Source organism: Gavialis gangeticus, unplaced genomic scaffold (assembly GCF_001723915.1).
Source record: "Gavialis gangeticus isolate Ggan-Ray unplaced genomic scaffold, GavGan_comp1, whole genome shotgun sequence".
NCBI lineage: Eukaryota > Metazoa > Chordata > Crocodylia > Gavialidae > Gavialis > Gavialis gangeticus.
The window spans coordinates 132,829,909-132,838,507 of NW_017729025.1; positions in this window are offsets into that span (position 1 = coordinate 132,829,909).

The following is an 8,599-nucleotide window of genomic DNA, read 5'->3' on the forward strand; positions in this document are numbered from 1 at the left end:
CCTATGAGGAGAGGCTGAGGGACCTGAATCTCTTCAGTCTCCGCAAGAGGAGACTGAGGGGGGATCTTGTGGCTGCCTACAACCTTATCAGGGGCCACCAACAGGGACTCAGGGAAAGTCTGTTCCCCAGGGCCCCCCTTGGAGTCACCAGGAACAGTGGCCATACAAGCTGAGGGAGGAGAGGTTTGGGTTAGATATTAGGAAGAACGACTTCACTGTAAGGGTGGCCAGAGCCTGGAATAGGCTTCCCAGAGAGGTGGTGCTCTCACCTTCCCTGGAAATCTTCAAAGGGAGACTGAATAGGTACCTGGCTGGGGTCTTATGACCCCTGCCACCCCCAGTGCTCCTTCCTGCCCATGGCAGGGGGTCGGACTAGATTATCTGTCTAGGTCCCTTCCGACTCATTGATTCTATGATTCTATGATAATGATCTGCAGTGCTATCTAATAACTTCTGTCATATTATCTGTACTTGGAGTACTGAGTAGGTGACCCAATAGGTATTTTCCATCTCTACATTATATATTTCTGTCTCCCCTTGGATATTTCATTTTAAATCAAACTGCCACAGTTTGATTTAATCTTCCTTGAATATTTTTGCTTTGTAGTAGTAGATAGGTCTGAGTTCTCTTTCTGTAAGGGTCACTGCACAAAGGAATTCTCTAAAATGTCCAGATCTAAGATATAGTTAGAAAGATAATGCATTTAGTGATATAAGAGACAGTGGGTTTTGGTGTACAAGAGCCTGTCCAATTATTTTAAAATGCTTTTGGCATCCTCACTGTTCAAAACCTCTACAACAATTTCATCCTGTCTCAGCATTCTAAAAACAGTCAAGTTCATTATCAGGCTCAGAGATTTTCTGTCAAAAGTGGATCTGAGCAACATACTTTCCTCCAAAATCTCATCCTTTTTTCAGTTCAGAAAATTTCAAGGTTCTTTGGCAGATGAGTCTCTTCTAACTGAAGCTGACTGTCTCCATGTTTTATACAATTCTCTGTGCTCCACTATTGATTATCAGGCTAATAGTTCTCCTAGAGAGATGTCTTGGTTTTAGCTATTGAGTGCTCTGATTCAGGGCTAAATGCCCAGCTTACAGTTTTATATCACTGCTTGCTGCTGAGCTGACATGGGAAGATTTATGGTTCTATTGATACCTTCATATTAAAAATAGCTATATTTTCTTAGAATTTATTTTTAATTTAAAATATGAATAATTTTAAATATGATCCCCTACTTAGTTCAAGCAGGTAGCATAAGTTCCAATTTAGCCCAAACCAAGAAGATGCATCCATAATGCAAGATCAAATAATTTCACTTCAATTTTCCAGCATTTGATCTGACTTATTTTCCAAACTCCCTATATTGAATATTACAAAACACATTTACACATTTTTCATATTTTCACTAATGGATTGAAATATAAGGTATAGTTTATCCTATTGTCAAATGGATACACAACAATACAATTGTATGTTCTTTATTTTAGAACAGTAGACTGTTTCCAATTTCCTTTTGGGCTGCTCTGAGTTCTTTGTAACTCTTGCTGTGACCTGCTGGATGACAAGGTTTATATTGCTCTGGATCAGCCACGTAGGCTGTTGTGGTCCTACTGGATCACTCAATTCCATCTGTTTTAGTCAGTGGTATCAATGAGCTGACAGATTTTACATCAGCATTATAAAATGTGAATTGGTCAGTACTGCCAAGGAAATAGTGGTATTAAATTAACAAGAATGCCTGATATTCTATATTTAGCATAAGCCAGTACTTTGAACAGAGTAAGAACTATCTTGAGTTTATGAATAGTCAAATGTCTCAAATTCCACACATAAGAATCATAAAAAAACCTGTATTCTTAAATAATATTAGGAAGTTTCAAAACAAAAATGATGTATTTGTTCCAAAGTACAATAAGAAAACACGCAAATCTTTACAATCTACAAATCTTTACTCTTCTCTAACCAACAGAAAGGCAATGTACACCTTAGTGCCTTCGTGTTATACTAAAAGGAATATTTGTAGTACCTTTTAGTAAATGACAAATATATGAAATCTGTCTGACTTCAAAAAATACTGTTATACAATCTATTTTTTAACACTCCATGCTTGCTTTCTGCTTAAGAATATAAGTTACCTGCAGTAAATAACTAAAGTGCTACATGACTTTAAATTTCTAGGACTGTCACAACAAATGATCCATGCCAATGGTGACCTTTCTTGTACTTGTTTACATACGTATTAAAAGAGAAATCCTTCCCAACTGTGACAGGCCAGTTGTCCCAACAAATAACCAGACAAGAAAGATAGTTTGGCCAGTGTGTAGATTCAGTCAGTAAATCTGACTTAGTTCAGGATCCAGGTTTTATCACTGCAGTTTTAGGGTTCCCCAAGTGCCATCAAAGCTAACATCATGAACACTACAGAGAATACCACAGTTTCAGTAAATCACATGCCAGTAGAACCATCATCATTGCTGCCAGAGACCACTTTAAAAAACACAGGCCTCATAGAGACATTCAGTTTCTCTTAGCTACTCCAGGACAAAAATAACCTGGGAAAAACTAAGGTTAAATCACTCCCAGAAGAGTGAATGCCTGTAAACATTACCCTTTGAGGAAATCCACAAAACAATTCTCCAACATCCCAGGGAGCTTTGCTCCCATTCCTCCTCCCCCCCACTGCTTCTTAGGAAGACTATGTTATTTTGCTGGACTTTGCTGCTCCAGCCAAACAGAGAGAGACAGCCCCTGCACAGTCCTACACAGTGCTGCATGGAGAGACAGACTCACCCGGGCAGTCTGGGTTAGGCAATCAGGGCTGCCCTGTGCACTGCTGACACCTGCCTCTGGGCAAACTAGGGGATTCTGCAGAACAGGCTGAGCCTGTGTGCATGGGGGTGGGGGGCCTGGCTGTGCAGGATCAGCACTGCGAGCTCTCTACTTTTCAAGGGCTCAGCACTCAAATGTCTGTTCAGGCATCTCCAGATAAGTTTTTCTACCAGGAAAACAAACCTGGGAGAATTCTCCCAGACCATTTCAATGTGTGTATGCAGCCATGGTTGGCATTAAGATGTGGTATATCCTTATACATTTTGATCAGAACTGGAATATCTTTTTGCTGAATTTTGCATTGTATCAATGTATAATATATTCTGTCAATGGAAAATGTTTAAATCTACGCAGTTTCCTCTCCTCTTGGAATAACAATTTGTGGCTGCATATGCTCACAAGCAAATCATCAGATGACGATGATGATTAAATGCCTTCAGGCAACAGTTCAATTAAAATTTAGGTAGCAAAAAATGCTGGTATTTTTCAGTGAGGAATCAAGATGCAGATGCTATACTTGGAAAATCTTCCAGAGCTTGGTATCTAGGTTACGCAGCTGCCGAGCTTGCCCTCTGGGTAGCTACACCAACAGAGAAAGCAGTTGAAGGGGATTCATATTTACATTTCACCCTGTAATAAGCAAGCAGTTCCCAGTTGTATTTGGGGACTGCAATGCTACTGGGATAGCAGGCTTTTCAAAACTATAAATGATGTCCTGAAAACCCAAGCTATGCTCATTTTGTAGGTACCAGTTATGAATTTTTTTCATGCCAGTGGAAAAGTTTAAGACGTTGTCCAGGTTATCAGTTTCCTTTGGCAATGTACAAGCCTAAATCCTACTGACCTCCTTGGAGATTTAAAAAACTGTGGGTCCAGACTGTAAACTCACTAGGATAGCTAGTCTCAGGTTTTCTATGGATTTCCACCTTCCCCCCCCCATCCCCAGTCTTCCTCAAACACACTGAATGCCAGATTCTGCCCATGTTATACTCAATATTAGCTTATGCCATATCTTGCATTACATGATTAGTTGCAGAGTAAGTCACAACTCAACATGAGGAATGGTGCCAGAATCTGCACCTGAGTATTAAATAAGACTAAAATGCAGGAAGCTAATGGTATAAAATGCAGGAGGTTAAACTGCCCTTATCCAGTTCTTCCTTCCACTATGATCACAGACACTCAATTTGATTCACCCCTTGGACTTGTAACAGAGCTTCTAACTCCTGTTCCAGTTAATGGACTGGTTTTACCCACAGTTGCATCCTTTCTACCCATCAATTTCACTGTAGGTTGAACTAGCCTAAGTAATGTCATTACTGTATTTAGCTCAGGAGGGTTGTATCTACTTATCTAAGGGCAGAATTGGATTTTTAATGTTGTAACATATTGAAATTAAAATCCCAGTGAAATGTATATATTGCTCTTATGAAGACTAATGTCTGGGGTGTTTAAGTGCAGGTATGTTAAAGAACATTCCTAATGAAAACATTGGATATGAATTTAGAAACCACTTTCTCTTCACTGTGGACTTAATCCTGCACTATCAGGGTATCTCAATCAAATAGTAAAACTGCCAAAATTATAGTGTTGGAAGACCCAAAAAGAAAAGGCTATTAAGTACAATACAGTACAACAAAGAAACATTTGATTAAATAAGATCTACAAACTTTGTATGACATAGATTTTCAGCACTCAAAAGTGGAGAAGTATTCTCTGGTTATGACCAGTTCACTTATCATTTTAATCTTGAATTACCTATGGGGCACACACAAAAATCATTTTAATGCTAAAACTGCATTAGAATCCTATCGGTGTTCTCATTACAATAGCATTCCAGAATCTGGCCAAAGCTTCATTTATGATGCGTCTTACATGCTTTTGTAATTTTCCAAAAGCAAATGATTGTAATCCTGTGAAAATGGGCATACTGTTCTACACAATTTTGTTCTCAGGATCAATGATGCAGAAAATAAGTTCTCAAATTCTCACTTGCACTAAAAAGTTATGCTATCTTAGTCTCATTTTGACAGATTCCCACCCATCAAATTAATATTGGATGCTTTTAATTGTTGTTAACTGCAGGAAAAGACCATAATTCCAGGCAAATGACATTATAATGGAATGTTCCCCATTGCAAACAGTAATGTTTTCAAAACCGCACAGAAGTTTTTGATGGCTCAAATTCTACGTTTTTTATTATGCCCCAGAGTACTTGATCTTTTTTATATTAGATATTTGATCATGCAATCCTTAGGAGTTTAAACTATTACAATGAAAGCCTGTTTTTTATAGTTAAAAGTGTTGCATCCAGCATTTTATTGCTTTTTCATGAACTTTGTCAGATTAAGTGTATCATGAACTTAAAGTTCAGTTAAGCATGAAGTTCTTTATCTCAAATAGTTTATTTATCTGTTGAATAAAGGGTATGACTCATCAAAGGAAAAGACGCCACAGGATAAACATCTAGGAATCTGAATGGGATATTCAGTTTCTGGTAAGCCTGAAAAAATAAAATTATTTGCATCTCAGGCTGATACATTTGAGAATGCACACTAGTATAAAACTCCTTCTCTCCTTCTTGTTATAGTTGGAATGGGATTGTACCTCTAAAAGCGATTTTAAGACCCTTTGGCTAGAAACAGATGTTGCAGCTGTGGGAGCTCAGGTTGTGCCACAATGTCTCACAGTAAAGAAATAACACCCCAGTAGTAAGCACACATTGCACTTTTAAAGTAGTTTACAAAGTAGCTGGGTATATCACAGCCATTCACCAGCAGGCTGTCTGAGAGAACAGGCAGTCTATGGCCAGAGCTGGTCTTGGCTACCTGTGATTGTGTCCATGTGCTTGTTGGTTATTCAAAGTGGTGGGTGGCAAAATTTTAACTGGGTGGGGGTAGCAAAATTGTTGTAATATGGGAGAAGTAACAGTGCCTCAATTTCCTTTGTATTTCTCCTGCCACTCCAATCCCCCTCCCAGATTGAGTTTATCACAGTGCAAGGTACAGGAAGCAGCTCCATGACACAGAAATCAAAGACCCCAAGACTCTGCAAATCTTTCAGTCCTCCATGTTTGTTGCCAAAAAGCACTTATTTTGTTTGTAATAAAGTATGGTGTCCCATCAAACTGTGTAATCTGGTGGGGTGATGGAGGGGCTTTTAAGGTGCCTGTGTAGTGTGGGAGGGAGGGAATCGATGACAACTGGAGTTGGGGGTGAGGCTTGAGTGGGGGCAGGTCTTGGGCTGGGGAGAGTTCCAGGGGGACTGTTTTCCCTCAAGGCAGCCGAATCAGGATTTCATAGCTTTCCTCCATGACCCCTTGTGTTCCCTGTGGGGTGTAGGGTTGGGGGCCCTGCTGCCTCAGAGGTCAGCCAGCTATCCACAGACCTGACGTTCCCATCCTGGAGTATGCTGGTGGGAGAGAAGAGGGCTGGGCTGCAGGGATCCCCTGAGCCAAGGCCAGCTGAATGGCAGACTCAAAGTGGCTTGGCTGCCCCCCACTGATCCAATCCTTGCAACTTTTGCCTTGAGCACAGGCTCTCTCCAAAAAACTGGTGTGGAGGGGGTTTAGCTGGCTCTCCTTACTCAAGTTGCCCTGGGGGAACAACCACTCTCAGTGATCGGGGCCCAGGTTTCTCTGTGAGGGGTCTGAAATCTCCAGGTGCAGGGCTTGAACTTGGGTTCAGGAATATGGGAAAAATTCAATGAATAGCAACTAACAACAACTGGAACTTTCCCCAGTGCCTAGCCACAGTCGAGTTAGGTAAAGCAGGCTCTCACAGTGCCAGAGGGGCTGCACTCTCTTGATGGTGGAAAGGGGGGAGTGGGCTTAGCTGCCCGGAGCCCCTACACTAATCACAGCAATGCAGGCAGTACTTCTGGCCCACTGCATTCCCGTCTTGCACGGGACAGAGGGAAGGGGTGGTCTCTCTGCCATCTTCAAAAGTTTTAAGGCGGCTCAGGGGTACCACACAGGTAATGTGTTTCCTCCCTGAAATATTGCTCCAGCCCTTTAATACATCATGAAGGACTAGTCAAGTGAAGGGTATCATATACCTACACTATATGGGAAGCTCGAATAAAGTATGTTATTACCTATAACTGTACAGTATACTATGACTAGACTAAGGAAAGAGACCCTCCTTTAACTATTCTGGCTGCTGGGCTTAGAAACTAGGGATTTATACCTAATCTCTGTCACTTTATTTATACCGAGTAGCACTTTTTTCATGGGTAGTCCCATTGGTTTCAATGGGAGTACAAGTGAAGTAGTGTTTACCCATTGTAAGAACATCAGAATTAATGTGAAAAGAGAGTAAAATAGAGGGATTTCATAAACTAATATTTTTGGTGGTAACAAGTTTGTCACACAATGGCTTCACCAAAACAAAAACTTACCAACAAATAAAATGATTGTTACTTGAAAATAATTGAAGCAGTAAATGGCGTGTATCTAAAATCTTGGATTTTTCATCATCCTTTTATCCTGTCATATAACCTGAGCTGTCTTATTACCAACACAATCTGTTTGAAATTGCTTTTTTCAGAGTAGTGTTTCTTTATTGTCATAAACATGGTAAAGAAAGAATCAGAATGACAGATTTGAGTCATGCAGAAGGCAGGGTAGAGAAGCACTTTATATTTCTAAATAAAATTGCACTCATGTATTTTATCAAATTTTTGAGAAAGCAAATTGCTCAGGTTTCAGTAAAAGACTTTTATTAACTATTGTATCGACAATTCAGCACATGAGACCAGCTTCAGTGCCTTAATCCGAGTGAGCCTAAACAGTCTTTACCCACGTTTTTGTTAAGCCTGACTCCTGTTAAATACCTGCACAGTTCCCACCCTGTGCCAATGTGTGCCATGGTACCTGTAAGCCACTAACACTAAATAAAAACAAGTGGATGCACCAAAAGCTCACTGGCATATGCCAAGCAGTATGTTTTAGGCCCTGTACAGACATTACATTTGAAGTGCTGCAAAAGGCAAGCAGACAGCAATACACACCTTATGAAGGACCCTAAAAATGGCTAAAGAACTCCAAAAATTACCTGGATTAAACACAGCAACTTCTTTGAAGTGCTTCATCCTGAATGTGCTTCTAGTGATGGGATGTACTTCATGGACTATGAGAAGAGATCTCGCAGTCCTCTGGCATCCTATACTGTTTCCCCACTCACCCAACCTGGGGAGTAAGGAGAGCAGGGCAGAGCCCGAATGAGTAATTTCTGGTATACTCAGGTATCTTTGGCAATTTCAGGAGGCCAAGAGCCATGCAAGGAATTAGTCTTTCCAGGCCCAGGGGGAGCAGAGCCATAGGACTGAGCTATCCTGTATCATCCCTCCTGCCTGCCTGAGGACTACACTACTGCATGCCAGAACAGTAATTGTGAAGCGCTATATTGAGGGGAGGGGGATGGTACAACTGGAGGCTGCCCATCTACCCATGGCCTTGAAGGGGTCTGAATTTAAAGCACTCCACAGAGAAATGGAATTTTAAGCATTTCAAATGTACAACTGTCTGTGGGGTTAGTTTTTCAAATGTGATTTGGGCCCCTGTATAGTGTATCTGGATAGACACCCATAAATCAAGGTGCCCCAAATCACTAATCGCATTTGCAACTCTACCAATATCTGTGTTTTCACAAAATGTTAAGCTGAATACAGCTGAGCAAAATTTGTAATTTGTAACTTCCATTCCATAGGAGTTTATGTTTGTTTCCAGCCAAATTTGGGATAAAACATTAAATTTTTATATATATATAT